The 21,122-nt window shown below is 42.4% G+C and overlaps 1 protein-coding gene across 2 annotated transcripts in view; it reads left to right on the top strand.

The window, feature by feature from the left end:
• The window catches only part of DIAPH3 (diaphanous related formin 3), a 565,715-nt gene that overhangs the window by 507,447 nt on the left and 37,146 nt on the right, over window positions 1-21,122 (top strand). The gene's annotated exons all lie outside the window — the stretch shown is intronic.

Here is a 21,122-nt window from a genome sequence, read left to right as displayed (position 1 = left end):
ATTTTCAGAAGTCCTTTAACAGACTTTTTAAAGACCTAGTGGCTAGAACTAGGTTACATGACCATGTGGACGTCTGTCTCCACCATCAAAAAAGCCTCCCCAAATGGCTCGTCCTTCTTCAAGGCTTAACCCACTTTAGTTCATCCACTGCCTCCAAGTTTTTCTATCCAAAACACACAATTGATCAGATCAATCCACTGCTTAAAGATTACTAGTGACTTTTCTTTGCATACAACATGGAGTCTACTCCCCACCTCTTCCCCATCCCAGATCCTTCTCTACAGTGCATGCACAATGCCAGTCCTTGGGAGGTGGGCTGGATTCTAGTTAGGTGTTTGTTTATTTTTAAGAGCGAGGGAGAGAGAAAGAGAAACATTGATCAGTAGCCTCCCATATGCGCTCCAATGCCCTGACCTAAAATCGAACTTGTCACCTTCTGGTGTACAGGACAGTGCTCCAACCAATGGAGCCACACTGGCCTGGGCTGTATTATACTTCTATTAATTTGTAAATGCATTTCAGATCATATATTGAGGTTTTCTTCAGTTTAAAAAAAACTCTTCAAGGTACTGCAGATAATGTGTTATGTGAAGAAATAATCAGCAGTATTTATTAAGCAAATATTTATTGCACATTTATGGATGAGGCACTGTACTTGCAGTCTGGGATTAAAAACAAACAAACAAACACAGTATTGTCTTCAATGAGCCTATAGTCTAAAAACAAAGATTTTTTTATAAACAAGTAATTGTTCATTGTGGTAAGTTTTAAGAAAGTAGAGAGTGACAAAAGACCCATTCACAACTGGACCAATCTTACTCTGAAGGTGAGCTTCCCCAAAGAAGTGATGTTCTAAGAGCTAAATAAATGCTAGCGAGGTACAGAAGGAGTGCATGGGAGCCAGCTCTGTGGAGAATGTATTAGGAGAGGCAAAGCTAGAGTGGGTGCAGACCAGTTATGAGGAAATTGCAGTGATCCTTTTGTTGGCTTGGGCCAGATGTGAAGCAAAGAGGATAGACAGCCTAGAACATGGCAAAAGATTGCATGTGGGTAATAAATATCTGATTCTGGAAATAATTGACTTGAGCAATTGGCTGAGACTGTTGTTTCCTGAGAAAAGAATCACTGCTTGGTTAGAGAACGAGGAGCCAGAAAAGGTTTGAAAGAGCATGTCAACATCAACCACTTGGAGAACTAGAACACTGTTCAGGACTTTGCCATTGCCCCAGGGGCGCTGTGCTGGTCTTCCTTGTTGTATTTGGGGGTAGGGGGAGTTGATTGGAGTTATTTTTATTTTGGATGCATAGACTACTTATTTGTGTTCCTCTGTCTGTCACTACCTGCTTCTATTGTAATTGCCAGCAGATACAGTGCTTTTACCATTTTGGCTTGTGTTCACACTGGTTTTCTTGATCCAATGGTTCTAACCCATTGCCTTCTCTCTCATCATTGATTTTAGTGTTTCTTTAATATTTGTGCTCTTTTCTATAGTTTCATTGCCCCACAAGAGGAATTTACAAGGCGACTTAAATAAATCATGTATAGAATGCCTCACAGGGCAGCATCTTCTGACAGTTGTCCAGTGAGCTGTCACCATTACCATATGACCCCAAAATATGGCAACTTTTACTTAATCAACACAATTTTTTAGCATTAACTCTGTGTCAAATGATACACTAGACCATGGAAAGAAAACATGCCTGTGGTTATTAAAACTTAGATCTAAATTCTGGCTTTTTCATTAATCAAATATATGCACATAGGTCAAAAACTATTAAGTTCTCTATGTCTGGATTTCTTCATCTATAAAATAGATGCACTATATCTCAAGTTGTTCTGAGGATTAAATGAAAGGAATCAGTGTATTCATATTTATAATTAATGGTGGTGATTAGAGGGCTAGTGCTGGTTATGGTGGTGGCTTTAAGAGCAATAGAAGGAATCACTGAGGCAATGGGAAGAGTGTGGTGGGAATGGTAGAGTTTTGATCTTGTCAGTTGTAAGGGTGGTAATAGTAGGTTATATGCACACAAAAACTACCCTTGGCTGCTTTGCTCAGAAGGGCTGTGGATAAGAAACGCACTCACTACAAGGACTGTCCAGTACAAAGGAGTTTTTAAATTTAGCTGGACTCTATTATTGGGAAACAAATCACTATACTCGCTTAAACCTGGACCTTAGAGAGCATATTTTATGTGTTCAACATGAATTACTTTCACAGTTCAAGAACACTGACAAAGTGACTTAAAAGTGTACAAAAATTATCTAACTATATCAGAGAGTCAATTTAGGGGTGGAAAGTCTATATTAAAATGTAGAGAACAATATTAACTTGCATGGACTTTAAAGAGCGAGCTGAAGCCTCGCTTCTTGGCCAGGGAGCATTATCATCATTCAATTACATCCTCTGAGCTTTCTTGTCTTTTTGACAGAACAGACTGATTTCAAAGTATAGCATTATACTCTGTAGTAAACTGTGTTGTTTTAAAACTTTCAGGCAGAATTCAGAGCTCAGTGTGAATATTGTCTTTGTTTTAATTATTTTTCTTATTTGTTCATTTGAATAGCTTTGGTAAAAAAAAAAAAGTCTTAGAGAAAAAGAGGAGGTAGTAAACAAGTTTGAGAAATTGAATATAATGATATATTGAATAGAAAAGCTAGCATTTGCTAAGCCCTTAGTTTATAGATTGTACACTATTCTTTATTGTATTATCTATATAATAAAGAGGTAATATGCAAATTAACCCGCATGCCCTCACAACATGGCTGCCTACGACCAGGCTGGCAGGGGTTAGTGAGGGACGACCAATCGACTGAGCAGCAGGCTGCATGGGGTGACCAGGCCGGCAGGGGGGTTAGTGAGGGACAACCAAACGACGGAGCAGCAGGCTGTGTGGGGTGACAGGGCGGGGGGGATGGGGGGAGTGAGGGGCAACTAAACGACCGAACAGCAGTCTGCGTGCGGGGAGCAGTTAGGGGCAACCAGGCTAGCAGAGGGAGGCAGTTAGGGGTGACCAGGCCGGCGGGGTGGGGGGGGCGCAGTTAAGGGCGATCAGGCAGGCAGGCAGGTGAGCAATTAGGAGCCAGTGGTTCAGGATTGTGAGAGGGATGTCTGGGATCGGGCCTAAACCAGCCATCGGACATCCCCCAAGGGGTCCCGGATTGGAGAGGATGCAGGCTGGGCTGAGAGGACCCCCGACCCGTGCAGGAATTTTGTGCACCAAGCCTCTAGTTTTGATATATTACCTCACTCAGTAATCACAATAATCATGAGAAGGGAGCCAGTATTATCTTCATCTTACAGATAAACTAAAACTCAGAAGAGGTAAAGCTAGCATTCACAGCACCCCTTTTAACCACATTTTTAATTGAGCAAGATCTCTATTATTTCTTAATTGTTTAGCAATAATTGGGTAACAATTGAGTTCAAATTCAATGGAAGTTGCATTGTATGCATTTTTGAGAGTTGAATCATCATCTTATTAAGATTCCTAATCCCCTCCCATATTTTAAATTGCATGCCTTTCTCACATTTCAGTTTGATTAGTATTTGTTGTCAATTTTTAACTACCTTTAAATGTAGAAAGTACAATTGAAATAACAATAACTATGTTCCTTTACCTGAAGCCTGTTATAAAAGGTTTTCAGATACACCATAATATCTTTTTAATACAACTTTTCTCCCTTAATTGTCATCAATCTGTTACTTTTCAGAAAGACCAACTTAATAAAAGTAAATCATGTTAAACTAGTGAGTCTATAAAATTATAGGCTCACTTAGAAATAAAAGGTATTCATAAAAATATGAGAGGGTACAAAAGATATAGGCCCATTTAAAAACTTTTTACAGGTATTGTTTGGTTTCACATAAGTATGTTCATTTATTCATAGATTTTAATGAATTTTTATGTGCCTGAATATATATGCTAAATAGAATATATGGTTATGGGAGATCAGATGATTTTTAAGTCTCTCTTTTTTATATCCTTCACTAGGGGCCCGGTGCACGAAATTCGTGCACTGGGTGTGTGTGGGGGGGGGGGGGAGTGTCCCTCAGCCCAGCCTGCCCCCTCTCACATACTGGGAGCCCTCAGGCGTTGACCCCCATCACCCTCCAATCGCAGGATTGGCCCCTTGCCCAGGCCTGACGCCTCCGCCAGAGGTGTCAGGCTTGGACAGGGGACCCCCATCTACCCCCGATCACTGGCTCTGACCCCCGCCCAGGCCTGAGGCCTCTGGCCCAGGAATCATGCCTGGGAAGGGGACCCCCATCTCCCTCTGATCGCTTGCTCCACCCCCCGCCCAAGCCTGACACCTCTGACCCAGGCTTCAGGCCTGGGCAAGGGGACCGTCATATCCCCCCAATCCCCGGCTCAGGCCCCGCCCAGGCCTGATGCCTCGGCCAGAGGAGTTGACCCTCATCACCCTCCGATCACCAATCACCGGATCGGCCCCTTGACCAGGCCTGAGGCCTCCGGCAGAGGTGTCAGGCCTGGGCAGGGGACCCCCAGCTCCCCGTGGTTGCAGGCTCCGCCCCTGCCCAGGCCTAATGCCTCTGGCTGAGACGTCCGGCTCGGGCAGCGGGGACCCGCAGCTGCAGCGGCCCCGCGATCGTGGGCTCCGCTTTAGGCCCAGGCAAGGGACCCCTAGCTCCCGGGACTGCCAGCTTCGACCGTGTCCAGCTCCCATCGCTGGCTCCACCCCTACTTCCTGCTATCACTGGCCAGGGCGGCAAAGGCGCCTGATTCTTCGATCATGGCTGGGGGGCAGGGCAAAGGCGGCCCCAGGGCCGCCTTTGCCCTGCCCCCCAGCTCTTAGCTCCCCCCTGGGTTTCCAATCACTGTCAGTGGCAGGGGGCTTCTTCCTGCTTTCCCTTTCACCTCCCTGCATTGTGCCTACATATGCAAATTAACCGCCATCTTGTTGGCAGTTAACTGCCAATCTTAGTTGGCAGTTAATTTGCATATAGCCCTGATTAGCCAATGAAAAGGGTATCGTCGTACGCCAATTACCATTTTTCTCTTTTATTATATAGGATACCTAGTAACAAAGAAAAATCATACATGCCAATAAAGGTGTTTTGAATAAATGTAGTTTTAAATAGTCTTTTGTTTTAATCCCAAAGAAGAACAGTGTTTTTGTGTTTCTTTTTTTTGGGGGGGTGGGGGAGGTGTAATAATACATCTTACCTAAAATATTCAGAAAATGCATTCTAGATACAGGTCAGAGATATAAATTTTGGAATTATTAGTCGGAAAATTATATTTGAACAAAGACTGGAGTAGGTTACTTTGGAAATAAGTGTGAACAGAAACGAGATACTGTTCAAGGACAGGCCCTGGAACTTGCTAACATTTAGGGTTCAGGATGATGAGGAGACATGTCAGAACGGAGAGGGAACATCAAGCAGCTGGTGTCCTGGAGGTCGAGGAAGGCACTTTCAGGAAGGACAGTGGCAGCTGTGCCCAGTACTCCTTGAAGGTCAAGGAAGGTGAGAACTGAGAAATGACTGTTGGATTTATCAATGTGCAGGTGACGGTGACCTTGAGAAGACACATATTTTGGGTGCAGTGGGTAGGACCATTATGTGATTGAAATGGGTTCCACAGGGACTAAGAGAAAATTAGAAACTGAGATTATACATAACTAGAGGCCTGGTGCATGAATTTGTGCATGGGTAGGGTCCAGCCAGCCCCGCCCCTGATTGGGGTCGGGGGGTGTTTGGGGGTGGGGCCAGCTGGGAGAAGGGGATGTGGGAGGTTGGCTGGCCCACCCCCAATCAGGATGAGGGGCCTGTCTGGGGGAGGGGCCGGTCCCACCCCCTGGTCAAACTCCCAGGTGAGGGGACAGTTTGCATATTAGCCTTTTATTATATAGGATGCTTTCAAGGAAGTTGGCTATAAAAGGAGAGAAATTGATTAGTAGTTTGAGGAAGAATTGGAGTCAAGGAAGAGGGCATTTGTTTGTAAGATGAGAGAACTAGTAGCATGTTTGTTTGCTAAAGAGAACAGTTTAATGACATGGGAAATTGGTGATATTAGGAAAAGATAGTGGATTGATGGAGCCTTGTCCTGGAATGAGAGACTGTGAAGTCTGGGGGGCAAGTGGAGGAGCTGACCTGTCAGAGCTTAGACAGTTCACCAGTAGGAACGGGAGGGAAGAAAGAGCGCCTGGACCTCACGTAGGTGAAGGATGCCGGTAAAGGGAGTTTGTGGAAGTTCTTGCCTCAATGGTTTAGTAATTAATTTTCATTTCTTTGCTTCTAGTTTAAGAATTTTATAAAAAGCTGCTTTCGAACTGTACTTTTTATTTAAACCACCTTCACAGAAATATTAAACCTCGATATGAAATGTATCATCAGCTCTCCTAAGAAATACCAGGTTTTCTACTTGAATCCCTTTGAATCCAATTGCTTTAGTATGTTCACCCAATCTTCATTTTCTAAAGCCTCATTCTGCAGTTTTCTTCCTGATATGTGGTGACTGTGAGGAGGTCCATTTTATTCTGAGCTTTCACATTTAACATGAGGAAGCCCTGTTCTCCACATATTTAACCAGTTTCTAAATTACTTAACCAGGTGCCAGCGCATTGCATTTACTGTACCAAGTAATGATTACTGATTGCTGGTCAATCCATATTTTAATTGCTTTTCCCCTCAAGGTATTGTTCTCTTCGGGGAAATTTTCAACAGTTCAATGTTTGAGACCAGGAACATTTTTAAATGCATTAAAACTTAAACTTGGAGCTTGGAAGAAACACATTTAACTGGCTTTACTACTAGGTTCTAATCACTTCTTTCATGTAATGAATATGACTTCATTTTGTGTTAAAGTCTATTTTCTCAGACAGATGGATATAACCGTTTTCCAAAATTATTGCAACAATGACTGATAATATATAATCATAATTACTTCCTTGTATTTATATGTGTGTCAATTCTATTAACTCAAAATATCGCTATAAAAATATGCATTGTTACTATTAAATATTAACATATTTTTTGGTAATTTCAAGTTGAAGAAATCAATTTCACTGTCTTTACTGTCTAAAATGCTAATATAACTAAATTATCAATAGTAATCTGAAAGTGACAAACAGGAGAAAAAGGAGAAGGAAAAAAGGGGTGACCTCTCAGGGGCTCCTTTATTTCTTATTACTAACAGGTCTTTCACAGTTACATTTTATTTTATTCAGGAATTTAGATAACAAAAGAAATGGCCTCCTAAAGTGGTGGCTTATGGCTTATGGATACTTTTGAGTATTTATCTTGGATCTTCTGTATGTTTGTAAATGAAGATATCACAACATTTTACAAAGTATATTAAGAAATATATTAGATTGACTTAATCACCATTATTTGCAGCCAACTTTTGGTTTTTTAGTTTATATTTTATTTATATTCTTAATGTTTCTCTTGTATTTCTTCCCTGTTTGACCTAGTAACTCCTTAACTGAAAATGGGAAAATGTGGCTTTTCCCTTTACTGTTGTTGATTCTTATTTTATGTGTTCTAAAGTTTAAGTTTGAGGGTGATTCTGGATTGTAAGTTGTAAAAAATGTAAACATCATATATCTTCTTAAGTGGATCACAACAGTATCTGAGGAAAACTTTGGTACATTATCAACTCAGTTCAGTAATAGGAAACAGAACTCTTTGTTATTAAAGACCTGCCTATTACTGTTAGTACAGGAAAGTGCTGCATTCTAAGCTGTGAAATGCAGGCTTTGTGAAATCTAAATAATTAATTTTGCCATAACAATTCCCAAGAACTTCTCTGTATTCTTAATATTCTAGTTTTTTTTTTTCAAGTCTCTCCTTTCTATGGGCATTGTATATTCTGAAAATTACTTTTTAACCATAGGACTAAAGTAATGAAACAGAACACTAACATACTTATTTCAACAATATTTCACTCAGAAACTTTTCAGTTTCTTGAACTTGCCCTCAGAGCCAGCTTACACACCACACAAGAAGTGGAGTCCCATTGACTTCAGCCTTCCCTCATTGATCGGAATTGATTTTATGAGTTTCTTTTTTAATCAAATGTCACTCCAAAGGGCTTCTGATTGTTTTCAAAAATCAAATCTACTTTCAATGGGAATTGTTTTCTTTTTTGTTTGCAACTTGAAAGCAGAAATGCTGCAGGCCCTGAAGGCAGTTACAGAAAACAGGGCAGCTCGTCCTGAGCAGAGTCAGGAGGCAACAAGGGAGTAAGAGTGTAACTTCCCACAGAAGCTATTCAAGGGGTTGTTATTAGTTAGGGTCCTCAAATGTTTAAATCTATTGTTGCTCTCTTGTCATGAGGCAGGAAAGTACTTTTTTATCTCTGTTTTTTACTAGTCTGTGTTTTGGGGATAGGGAATATGTTGTATTCATTTTTGAATGCCCAATTCTTAAGATACTGTTTAGCACATATAAAGGGGCCAGTAAATGGTGGTTAAATATCTATTTCTTAGGTAGACAAATCAGTTTACCTTTACTTAAGAACCACTTTTATTTAGGGGTATTTTTCTTACCAAAGCATTGGTTATAAATTTATTTTTTTATTCTTTTCACATTTTTTGAGAACTGAGTGTGCAGATATGAAAAAAATAGACAAAACCCCTAGCCTTCCTGAAGAATACATTTTACTGAAGAAAGAAGATGATAAACTAAGTGAATAAGAAGCTGTCAGAGCATGCAGCAGGAGCCTGCACAAGCTCTGGCACACTGAGTGGCTGTGAGTCCATGTATTCTTCTAAATTCTCCTATCCGACTACGCCAGAGCTGGTTCTTCTCGAACCCTGCCCACTATAGTAACTGTTGGGAACTTAGTCCAAGTTCCCCCTTTATACTCTGCTCACTAGTAACAGGTGTTGGGTCCAAGCCCCTCTGCCTGGGGCTGGACCTCCTAGGACGCTGGGTCTTAGATGCAGAAGCCATGAGAGGCTGTGGGTGTATATAAGAATGAGTCTTGATTACAAAAGCCAGTGGCCACACAGCCATCAGACAAGAACAGTCCTCACAGCAAAGTCCATACAGGCAAGCAGCTGGATACCAGCTGGTGAACATATATCTTTCCCATAAAGCAGCATCAGCCTCTGTACCCACAGCTATTATCTGAGCAGCCGCACGCTGCCTCCTAGACTCACCGCCTCTCATCATAGTGCTACCTAAGTTCTCAGGCTCAGCAACTTCTCCTGTCTCCCCTGCCCTGTTGTTCTCTCTCTAGCAGCTATCTTCATACTTCATCCTTAGCTGACTCCAGCAGACTTCTCACTCCAGCCTACTCCAGCCCACTAGCTGGTCAGTAACCTACTTTTATACCATTTAGACAAAGATGGCTTTGTGCCAATAGTTACATCAATCATATTGGCTACTGAAGGGCACAGTGTACTGTGTGTCCTTGCACCCACTCATGGAATCTTGGCCTGATTAGGTTTCCCAGGCTCAGAGTCCTTGAACATCCCGTTTAGGCACATGCCCAGAGCAGCCTTTGGTCATTCGTGTATTGATAACAAGGACTCTGTGACTATCCGGGGACCTGGCATGGTTCCCACAGATGTGGGACGTGTTCCATGAGAAATAACAAAGCACTCTTGTGCTTCTGGGTTGGAGTGGAGCTGGTGGCAGATCGACATCCCTGCCCGCAGTAATTAGAATGCCAAGAGCTGTGGAAACACCAGTCATCCCCAGGAAGTGGCATTTTAGAGAGAAGTCTGTCTGTCACTGATTCCTGCAGCTGTGAGGTGTGCCTGCACCTGTGAGATACACCTGCAGCTGCTAAGACTGAAGGTGGGAGGCTGGCCCCATACAGAGGGTAGGTAAACCAGCCAAGTTTTGGCAGTCATGTGGGGCTAGAGCAGTGGTCGACAAACTCATTAGTCAACAGAGCCAAATATCAACAGTACAACGATAAAAATTTCTTTTGAGAGCCAAATTTTTTAAACTTAAACTATATAGGTAGGTACATTCAACTTTAAATTCACGGTTTTTGCCTTCCGTTTTTCTTTGCTTCTTCTTTGTAGCCATCTCAAACAGGGCACCTAAAAAAATGTTTCATTTTACAATAATAAAGCCACCAACACAAAAGAATTACAATTCTTAAATTGATAACAAAAATACCTGTAGGATTTGCAGCTGGTTGGAAAAATACAGGTAACTTTATGCTTCAAGTAAGTACTTGTGTCACCCGCACGCAATTTGCGGATGCGACTAGCACTAACCACTGCACATGAGACTGCTGACTGACTGGCTCACTCAACTCGTGCATGAAACGCACGCCTCCCTCGCGCTGCATATCCCGTGGCCCGCCTGCGCTGAGTCTCCCGTCGCCCGACTGACCGACACCCCCCACTTCTTCTAACGCCACTTCTTCAAAATAGACTCGCCCCGGCTGAAAACCGACTTCTGCGCATGGGCCACAAAGTTTCAACCGCACTGTACGTGCGTGCCCGCATGTGGTATTTTGTGGAAGAGCCACACTCAAGGGGCCAAAGAGCCACATGTGGCTCGCGAGCCGCGGTTTGCCAACCACTGGGCTAGAGAGACAATGGGAGACTGGCAGGGTCTCAGCACAGAGGCTCTTTGCCCTGTATGGTGTTTACTGTGTTGTGAAGCTGTGGGTGATGAGGAGTTGACAAGACTAAAAGTCTAGCCGAAACTGGTTTGGCTCAGTGGATAGAGCGTCGGCCTGCGGAGTGAAAGGTCCCGGGTTCGATTCCGGTCAAGGGCATGTACCTGGGTTGTGGGCACTTCCCCAGTGGGGGATGTGCAGGAGGCAGCTGATCGATGTTTCTAACTCTCTATCTCTCTCTCCCTTCCTCTCTGTAAAAAATCAATAAAATATATTTAAAAAAAAAAAAGACTAAAAGTCTAAGCAAAGAACATCTTGTTGAGGAAATAACTTGCCAGGCAATCACTGGGGCAAATCAGAGTACTAGGTATAGTGGTTAATAATGCGGATTTTTTTCAATAGATGGAGTTACACAGACGTTAATATATATGCGATTTGGTATGTATGCTATTTTGTTGTATTGACAACAAGCTTCAAAACTTCATATGTCAAATTTTCTGAAGGTGTGAACATCATAGATATTTTTACACTTAAAAATGTCGAATTTCGTGCCAAAAGAAAAGAGCTTTTGCAGGAAGTTTTAATTCATTATTTTGAAGTGCTGCTGAAAGCTTTAGGAAGCTTATGGTGAACATTCTCCATCTCAAGATACTTGTGAACACTGGTTTAAACGCTTTAAAAGTGATGATTTCGATGTGAAAGACAAAGAATATCCAAGTCAACCGAAAAAGTTTGAAGACCATCAATTACAAGCATTATTGGATGAAGATGTATATCAAACTCAAAAACAACTTGCAGAAAGATTAAACGTTGCTCAGCAAACAATTTATGATCGTTTACAAGCAATGATAAAGATTTTAAAGGAAGGAAAATGGGTGCCACATCAACTGAACGAAAGTCAAATGGAAAACCGAAAAGTCATCAGTAAAATGTTGCTTCAACAGCACAAAAAAGTCTTTTTTGCATCGAATTGTGACTGGCGATGAAAAGTGGATTCATTTTGAGATTCCCAAATGCACAAAATCATGGTTGATCCAGGTCAACCATCAACATCGACTGCAAGGCCAAATCGCTTCGAAAAGAAGACAATGCTCTGCGTTTGGTGGAATCAGAAAGGTGTGATGTATTATGGGCTTCTAAAACCAGGTGAAACCGTTAATACTGATCGCTACCAACAACAAATAATCAATTTGAATTGCTTTGATTGTGAAGCGACCAGAATGTGCCAGAAGACACAGCAAAGTAATTTTGCTTCAGATGACACACCATCTCACACTTCAAAACCAGTTAAAGACACATTTAAAGATCTTGCCTAGGAAGTATTAACCCACCCGCTGTATTCACCAGATCTTGCTCCTTCAGATTACCACTTGTTCTGATCGATGGCACACATACTTTCTGAGCAGCACTTCAAAACATACAAAAAAGTGGAAAATTGGGTCTCTGAATGGTTTCCCTCAAAACAAGAAAAGTTCTATTGGGATGGTATCCACAAATTACCTGGAAGATGGGGGAAATGTGTAGCTAGCGATGGACATTCCTTTGAATAAAGCACTTCTAAAATTTCTCTTGAAATGATCGTGTTTTCTTTGATTACAAAATCCACATTATTAACTGGTACACCTAGTAGCCGGACTCTTTCTAGAAGTAAAAGTTAGCTCAGGGTCAGCTTAGTACCTGCTAATAAAGGTACTCACTCTTCCTAGGAGAGGAAAGTGTGAATGCTCAATATTATCTAGGACAACCTATGTTTTTTGTTTTGTCTTGTTGTTGTTTTTTAGTGTATACATAATGTCCAGATTTTAATAAAACATTTCTAGGCATGTCAAGAGATAGGACATATGAACATACACACACACACACACACACACACACATGCAAGAAATGAATACACCAGACATTAACAGTTATAGGACAGGGACTTTGAGATTAAATTTTTCAAGAAAATAAAGGAAAAGAAAAATAGCATAATGAGAAGATGGAGTGTTTTACTGGAGAAATTAGAATTTATAAAAAGAATCAAATGGAAAATTTAGAATTAAAAATAAAAATATGAAATTAAATTGATAGGTAAAATGTCAACTTTGAAAAACAGAAAACAGGATTTATGAACTGGAAGAATATGTCCAATCAGAAGCACAGAGAAAGGTAAAAAAAGAAACCAAAAAGTTTAATAGGCATGAGATACCTAAAAAGGTTTCTGAGTGCTGTCTAGTAGACATATGATGGCAGGACACATAGGGTAAATATTTGAAATTAAATTTGATAATTTAATTTAACTCAATGTATTCAAAGTCATTAATGTGACAATATTATTTATCAGATACTTTTCTTTTATTCATATAATGTATTTTAAATCATTGTGTGTTTTTTAATTCACCATATCTTTCTGTGGACTCCATTTAAAGTGATCCTTAGTCAGGTGGCCATGCTACCATATTGACAGCTCTAATTCACATGCATATAATGGGAATCCTAGAAGGAACAGAGGAAAGGGGACAGAGAATTCTACACATAGGTAGCGGGACATGAGAAGGTGCACAGTGGTAAATAAAGAAGTTATGGAAGGCCTGACCAGAGAACAGCATTTGAGGATAGACATGAAGGAGATGGCAGTAAGTGAGCCTTGCAGATAGGTGAGGGAAGAAGGTTGAAGACTGAGTCCTGAGGCAAGTTTTTTTTTTTTCATTAAATTTATTGTGGTGATATGTAATAAGATTATATAGGTTTCAAGTGTACATTTCTATGATACATAATCTGTATATTGCATTATGTGCCTATCACCCAAGTAAAATCATCCATCACCATATATTTAGTCCCCTTTAACCTTTACTACCTCCCTACCCCCTTCTCTCTGGTAAACACCATACTGTTGTCTGTGTCTATGAGTTTCAGTTTTATATCCCACATATGAGTGAAATCATATGGTTCTTAGCTGTTTTTGACTGACTTATTTCGCTTAGCATAATATTCTCAAGGTCCATCCATGTTGTCGCAAATGGCAGTACTTTGACTTTTCTTATGGCTGTGTGGTATTCATTGTATATACATACCATATCTTTGTTATCGAATCCTCTATCCAAAGACACTTTGGTTGGTTACATGTCTTGGTTACTGTGAATAATGCTGCAGTAAACATAGGGATGCACATATTCTTGCGAATAAATGTTTTCAAGGGTTGCTGGGTCATATGCTAACTCTAGTCTTAATTTTTTGAGGAACCTACATACTGTTTTCCATAGTGGCTGTACCAATTTACCTTCCCACCAGCAGAGAATGAGAGTACCTTTTTTTCTCCACAACCTCTCCAACATTTGTTATTACTTATCCTATCTAATAATAGACAAACATGGTAATTAACCATACCTCCGACACGCTTCCCATTGGCTAATCAGGGAAATATGCAAATTAACTGCCAGCCAAGATGGCAGCCGGCAGCCAGGAAGCTGAAGCGAACAAGAGGCTTGCTTGCTCCATTGATGGAGGAAGCCAAGGTTCCCCGCCTGCCGCTGCCGGCCTCTGAGCTGCACTCTAAGCAACTATGTTGCAATTATAGAAGCTAAACAAACCCCATGCTTTCAGCCAGCCAGGCTTCAGCCAGCAGGACTGCAACAGTGTTTCAATTATAGAAGCCAAACAAACCCAGATCCCTGCTTTCAGCAGCCGAGGTCTCAGAGCTGGAGCTGAGCCTCAGAGCTAAAGCCGGCTCTGAGCTCCAGTGACAGCCATAGAAGGTAAATAAATCCCAGAATAAAAAAAAGAAAAAAGAAAAAAAGGAAAGGTTAGGAGCTTCAGTCACCTGCCACCCTGAAAACGGCCCTCTGCCCCTCACCCAGACTGGTCAGGGTGGGGACCAGCTGCCAACAGCCATCATCCCCTCATCCAGGCTGGCCAGGCACCCAAGTGGGACCCCCACCCTGAAGCAACAAGATGGTGGCTAATTTGCATACTGAAGGCGGGTGGCAGTGGGCAAGGCTGTTCAAGGTCCGTGACCCGGATCTGTGACCCTGCCGGGCATGGGGCAGCGCGGGAGGCTGTCCGCTGTCCCGGGACCTGGATCCGTGACCTGGCGGGCGGGGGGCAATGCTTGAGGCTGTCCGAAATCTGGGACCCAGATCTGTTCCTGGTGGGTGGGGGGCAGTGCTTGAGGCTGTCCGCGATCTGGGACCCGGATCCGTGCCCTGGTGGGTGGGGGGCAGTGCTTGAGGCTGTCCGCGGTCCCGGGACCCAGATCCGTGACCCTGCTGGGTGGGGGGCACCGCAGGAGGCTGTCTGCTGTCCCGGGACCCGGATCTGTGACCCTGCCGGGCGGGGGGCAACGCTTGAGGCTGTCCATGGTCCCATGACCTGGATCCGTGACCCTTCCCAGCGGGGCGGCAGCTCGCACAGGGGCGGATTGGCCGGGGTTGGGCAGGGCAGGATGCCTGGCTTCCGCCCAACCCCAGTCACTCTGGGCAGGTGAGCAGTGCAGAGAGCCTCTGGACAGGGGAGGCAGGCCGGCGGAGGGCGGCCTGTACGTGGCGATGGTGACAGCTGTGAGCATGCCAAGCGGAGCCTCCAGGCTGAGCTGAAGTAGCGCCTACAGGCCATCAGCACCCAGGAGTGGTTGCGCAAGATCCTCCTCCTGGCCCAGAAGGTGAAGGATCGCAGGGACAGACACCGTGGCGGGCCAGACTGACATCCTCCTGGCCGCACCATGGGGGTTTGTGGATCTGCAAAGCCAGAGGCCTCCAGTGTGCACATCCCCCCCCCTGGCGTGTGAACACCCCCCAGCACACTGTCACCCTCCACGCCTGCAACAGTTGCAAACCAAGGCGTGCACAAGTTCCCCCTGCCTCTCCACCGCACTTCCATCAATCCAGCATGCCTAACACCCCCACAGGATGTGCACACATCCCCTCTGATGTGCTCACGTCCTTTGGAGAGTGTCTGGGTGTTCTGGGTGCTGAGGGTGGGCGCCTGTGAGATGACAGTGAGAGGGCGGAGTGGTGATGCCCTGTTCCCACGGAGGCCAGTGCAGCTACAAGATCACCTCTGGAGGGTTAATGCAGGTGCTGAGGCAGGAGCAGGTGCAGACAGACACACCTGGTGGGCATGGGCGGCCCTTGCTGAGGTGCCTTCGGTCAGCATTCAAGATCAAGAACCCAGAGGCAGAGAGGAATTCTGTCCTCTCAGTGAAACAGTGGGATAGTCGGGGCGACTGTAGAGGAGGAATGTGTACTTTGGGTGCCAGCACCCATGAGCGAAGGCTGCCCTGACTGAGCCTCGCTTGCTTGGGGCCTAGCGCACTCCTGCCGGACAGCGGGTGACAGGACGTGCTTTTCCAAATTAATGAGAGAAAACGTTGATTCTCCTGCTGCCCACGAAGGTGGAAAGTGAAGTGGGGAGACCTGTGGGGAGTGAGTGAGGTTCCCTGTCTGGGGGTTCCAAATCTTCTGTTGGTTTCTTTCACCGCTGACTAGGGATATACAGGGTGTCCCCCCAAAATGTATACACACTTTGAATACCTACTAATTCCAATGGTTTTAAGCATAAGAAAGAAACAACAATGGAGCTGTTATCTGTTAAAAGTGTGGGCACAAACAGGTAGTTGGATATTCCCTGAGGGGTCTTAGGTTGGAGAGGGTGAAGGCCAGACTAAGGGGCCCCTTTCTCCCCCTCCCCACCCCAGTGCACAAATTTCGTGCACCGGGCTACTAGTCTTATTGATAATAGCCATTCTAACAGGTGTGAGGTGGTATCTCATTGTAGTTTTTATTTGCATTTCCCTAATAGATAATGAAGTTGGGCATCTTTATATATCTGCTGGCCATTTGTACATATTCTTGGGAGAAGTCCTGTTGAGGTCCTATGCCCATTTTTAATTGGATTTCTTGCTTGTTTGGTGTTGAGTTGTAGGAGTTCTTTAAATATTTTGAATATTAACCTCTTGTTGGAGCTGCTGTTTGAAAATTGCAGACTAATATCTCTGACGACAACATAAACAAAAATCCTAAACAAAATACTAGCAAATCGAATACAACAGTACATAAAAAAAAAATAACACATCACAATCAAGTGGGGTTCATTCCAGGGACACAAAGATAGTTCAACCTACAGAAATCAATCAATGTAATATACCACATTAACAAAATAAAGGATAAAAAAGTAATGTGTTCTTATCAATAGATGCAAAAAATCATTTGATCAGATACAACATCCATTTATGATTAAAACACTCAATTAAGTAGAAGGAAAGTACCTTAACATAATAAAGGCCATGTATGACAAACTATCAACTAATATCATACTAAGTGGTGAAAAACGGAGAACTTTTCCTCTAAGATCAGGAGTAAGACAAGGTTGTCCACTCTCACCACTGGTATTCAACATAGTGCTGGAAGTCCTGGTCAGAGCAATTAGGCAAGAGAAAGAAATAAAAGTCACCCAAATTGGAAATGAAGGAGTAAAAGTACCACATTTTACAGGTGACATCATCCTAAAGACTCCACCAAAAAACTATTAGAAACAATAAACAAAATGCAATGAAGTTGCAGGATTCAAAATCTATGCTGATATTTTTTAAAAACATTGAAACTGGTGTGTTGAAGGGATTACTTGGGAGATTAGAAGGAGATTGATTCAGAGAAGCGAACAGAGACCATATCATGAAAATCCTTGATATACTTCTTGAAATTTATCTAGAAATAAAGAATATATGTATTTTCATATTTTGTATACTCACTTTATATTAGGAAGAAAATCTTCAGGGCTTAAAAATTAACTTTAGTTTTACTGCTGTTGTTAATTTAAAAAAAAAAAAAGGTTCTAAGAGCGTTCTAAGAGTGAAGTCGTGTCCTGCCTTGTTATAAATGTGCCACTAAATATGTAGTGTGAAGAGTCAGGGAAGGGGTGTGTGTGTTTTGAGGTTGGTTTTCAGCCTCTCGAGTATGATCACGCTCTATTGGCATACATTTTTTAAACAACAGGTTTTCCACATCTAGCAAGAAAACCAATGCAGTTATTCATTTTCAAATATCTTACATTTTGTTTTCTGCTTCAAAGATTTAAAATAACCACAATTAATGAGTTAAGCATGGATATTTAAAATATATATAAATAGTTCATTCTTTAGTGTATTGTGTTAGGTGGCAGGAAGCTATCTAGTTAGAAGGATAAGGCATCTTCTCCTCTGACAAATGAAGATTTTAAAGCTAAGAATGCCTGAAGGTTATCTATTGTCTTTCTTCTTCAAGGTATGTAAAAATGTAACTGCTATAACCAAAAGAGAAAATAAACATGAGTCTTCATTTTCTAAGATTAGATGAAAGGATTAATTATGGTTAAAGATCTTAGGAAAGGAAAACAAACAGTTCTAAGAAAAGGTTGAAAAGTTTAAGGGCTAGGTTTCTTCAGAGATTGATATTAGCTCTAGGCTTACTTAACACTTTTACAAATAACCTGGAGAAGGCCAGAACTTGCTCAAATATCAGGATTTAGAGAATGCAAAGCTTTCTAGTAGGAAAGAGTCAATAAATCGGTGAGTGTCCTCAGGAAAGATTCATGCAGCTCTGTGGTGGGCAGTTGAGTGTTGAGATGGGCAAATGCAATGACATATTGCTGGCATATTTAAAAATCGTGTGTGTGTGTGTGTGTGTGTGTGTGTCTTCAATAAGTGATTTTCTTGTTTTTGAAGGGCACCTGGTTTCTTTGAAAATCTAATTAAAATTATGAAACTTTCCCTAGGGTAAAGCTCATAATCCCCACAATAAGAAGTAATATTTCAAGGTAGTGGTCTTGAATTAGCTATTAAAAGTTCAGAAATAATTTTCCTTAATCCACCCATTCCATGAGTGAACAGTTATAAACTTGTTCCTATATTAAGTACTGGAAACACATAGAGACCAAGACAAACGTGGCCTCACTCAGGTTACAATTTGGGGAGTGAGGTACAGCGTTTGTGCTGTAATGGGCTAACTGTCCACCCTCATGCGACCATGCTGTGGGAGATTGGAGGGCCCCTAATTCAGACTGGGAGACAGGGATTTCAGAGATGACTCTGAGGACAATCTAGTTGTTGCCTTCAGTGGTTACCTTCAGTCAAAATTTTACCCAAAAAAAGTCCAGACACAAAACATTACTATATGTCTATTGCAAACATTTAGTATCATAGATCTGATACACTTAATGATAAGTACAATGGAATGAAGCAACTGATAAAAACAGAAGGACAAGAACATTTTTCAAAGGTATGCTTTTTTTTTTTTACTAGAAAACAAAAGCTGAGAGCAATATGAGATAAGCATGTATATATGTATACATATGAGTACACATAAATATAAATTACATATATATTCTTTAACAGAGAATCAATATTATATTAAAAGACTTACCAAATCCTCCAATATTAGAATAGCAGATATATATTCTTAAAACTTGGTTTAGGTAACTTCCTTTACTAAGAAATAAATGTCTGTACTCATTATCCTCAAGATGGTGCTAGAAGGAAATACTAATGGAAATTAAGGTTTTTACAAATTTTAGAATGACAGAATTAGTAAGATAATCTGTTTCACATTCAAGATAGATTTAACCAGGATAACCACGCAATCTTTATTACTCAGGATAATGAAGACTTACTGTCACATCAGACAAACCCTGGAATCTCATTGACTTACTCAGTAGAGGGGTTTTTTTCTCCCACATGAGGTCTAGTGTGGAACAGTCAACCTCTCACCAGCATGTAGCTACATCCTCTGCAAGACCAGTCCCTGCTGAAGGAAAGGGGGACGGAGGAGACATTTTGTCTTTTACTGCCTCATCCCAACTCTGACATCAACTCACACTGAGGCCAGAACCACTCACATGGCTCCAACCTAATTGCAGAGCAGTCTGGGAAAATGTAGGAAGCCACATGGAATCTTTGGTGAGCACTGTATCTGCCTCACCCTCCAGCATCACATTCTTTGGGGGTACTTGTCAGCAAAAATATTGCGCGGCCTAACAGGAGTTTGTTTGTGCCTATGTGCGCTCTTTTCCAGGGTTCTCCACAAGCTCCCACCACAGAAATACCTGGCTACTGTCCCAAAGATTTCTGGCTGAGTGATTGCTGGATAAAAGGTAGAGAGATGTGCTCTAATGAGAACTGCTATTTTCTTACCTGTCCTTCTGGAGGTTAGAAATAATGAACTAAGTGGGAAATGGTGATACCACTACACAAAATAGGGAATGTAAGGAAGAAGAGCAGGTTTTTCTTTCTAGGAGAAAATCAGTTTGCATTTAGACATCAGCAAGTAGATGGGGGAGAAGGAGGGTGAGAGGAAGAGAAGGAAGAGGAAAGAAGAAGGCAGCAACATTCTATAGACAGATAGAAACTGGTGTGCAGCTGAGGAAAGGGTTTAACATACAGGTGTAATGTTTGCAGCCAAAGCCTAAGGTTGAAGCCATAGAGATGGGTGAGCTCTTTTGAGGAAGGTGCCTACTTTAAGGTTGACCCAGATAGTGTGTGAGTTTGGAGGAGGAGGAGGAGGATTATAGGGTAAAGAAAGCAAAGGAACAGTATGTCTTTAGGAGTAACAAAGATATACCGAGAAGTTTGGAAGAAAAAAGAAGGGAAAATAGCTCTTTCCACCACTTTAGAGATTAGAAAATCCAACTGAGGCCATCATTCTAATTCTGCTCCAACCGCCTGAGCCAGGTCACTCACTGCAGCCTTTTGCCAGGGGGCTCTGCTTCCAAACACCAAACTGTTCACAGTTCCTGAGCCGTAAGGAAGTCCTGGGCAAAATCCAGCTCAAATTAAGGTGGAGTGAAGGACTGAAGTCACTTTCTAAGAAAAACCTGTAATTAAGACGAGTCTCTACATAACAGCATTTTTGAAAAAAGTGGGACACCAGGAAATAAATTAGAAAGTCAATATTGAAATGATTGCTATTGAATGGACATCTCATGTTTTCTCTGGATCTCTAGGAAAGGGAATCTAGTTCCATCCTCTCTGACGAGGGTTATGGGAACCGCCTCTTAACTGCCCTCTTTGCTCCACCCTGTCCTCCTCTGGTCTGCTCTGAATGTGGCAGCAGGGTGGCTGAGCTTGCTCAAGCATAGGTCAGAGTAGATTATGCTTCTTCTCAAAACCATCCGGGCGGATAAGGGCCCAACAGGGTCAAGCCATCTGTGCACCTCAGCTCTCTGAGGTATTTCTGCTGCTCCTGCCCTGGCTACTCCTCTCCAGCTGTCCCAGGCACCTTGCTATTCCTAGAACACATTAGTGTCTCCTTGCTCTTTCTTCTTCCTGGAACATTTTCCTTCCGAATGTAGGCATGCTCACTCCATGTATTCCTACAGACCTCTCTGCTCCATTTTCACTTTATCAGAGAGACTTATTCTGTATTCTGACCATCCTTTGTTAAAATAGCAACCCCAACCCTCAGTTCATTACCCTGCCTCTTTTCTCCAGTATTCTGACCACCCTCTGACGTGTGATGTGTTTACTTGTTTATCTCTTGTGAGCGGCCTCCTGCTTTACTCCCTGGAGGCCAGGGACCTCACCAACGGTGCTGTGGGCTCTTCCTAGAACAGAGCTCCACC

The sequence above is a fragment of the Myotis daubentonii genome, chromosome 2, assembly GCF_963259705.1.
Source record: "Myotis daubentonii chromosome 2, mMyoDau2.1, whole genome shotgun sequence".
NCBI lineage: Eukaryota > Metazoa > Chordata > Mammalia > Chiroptera > Vespertilionidae > Myotis > Myotis daubentonii.
The sequence above is the reverse complement of the archived record's forward strand: the minus strand, read 5'-3'. Positions and strand labels throughout refer to the sequence as shown.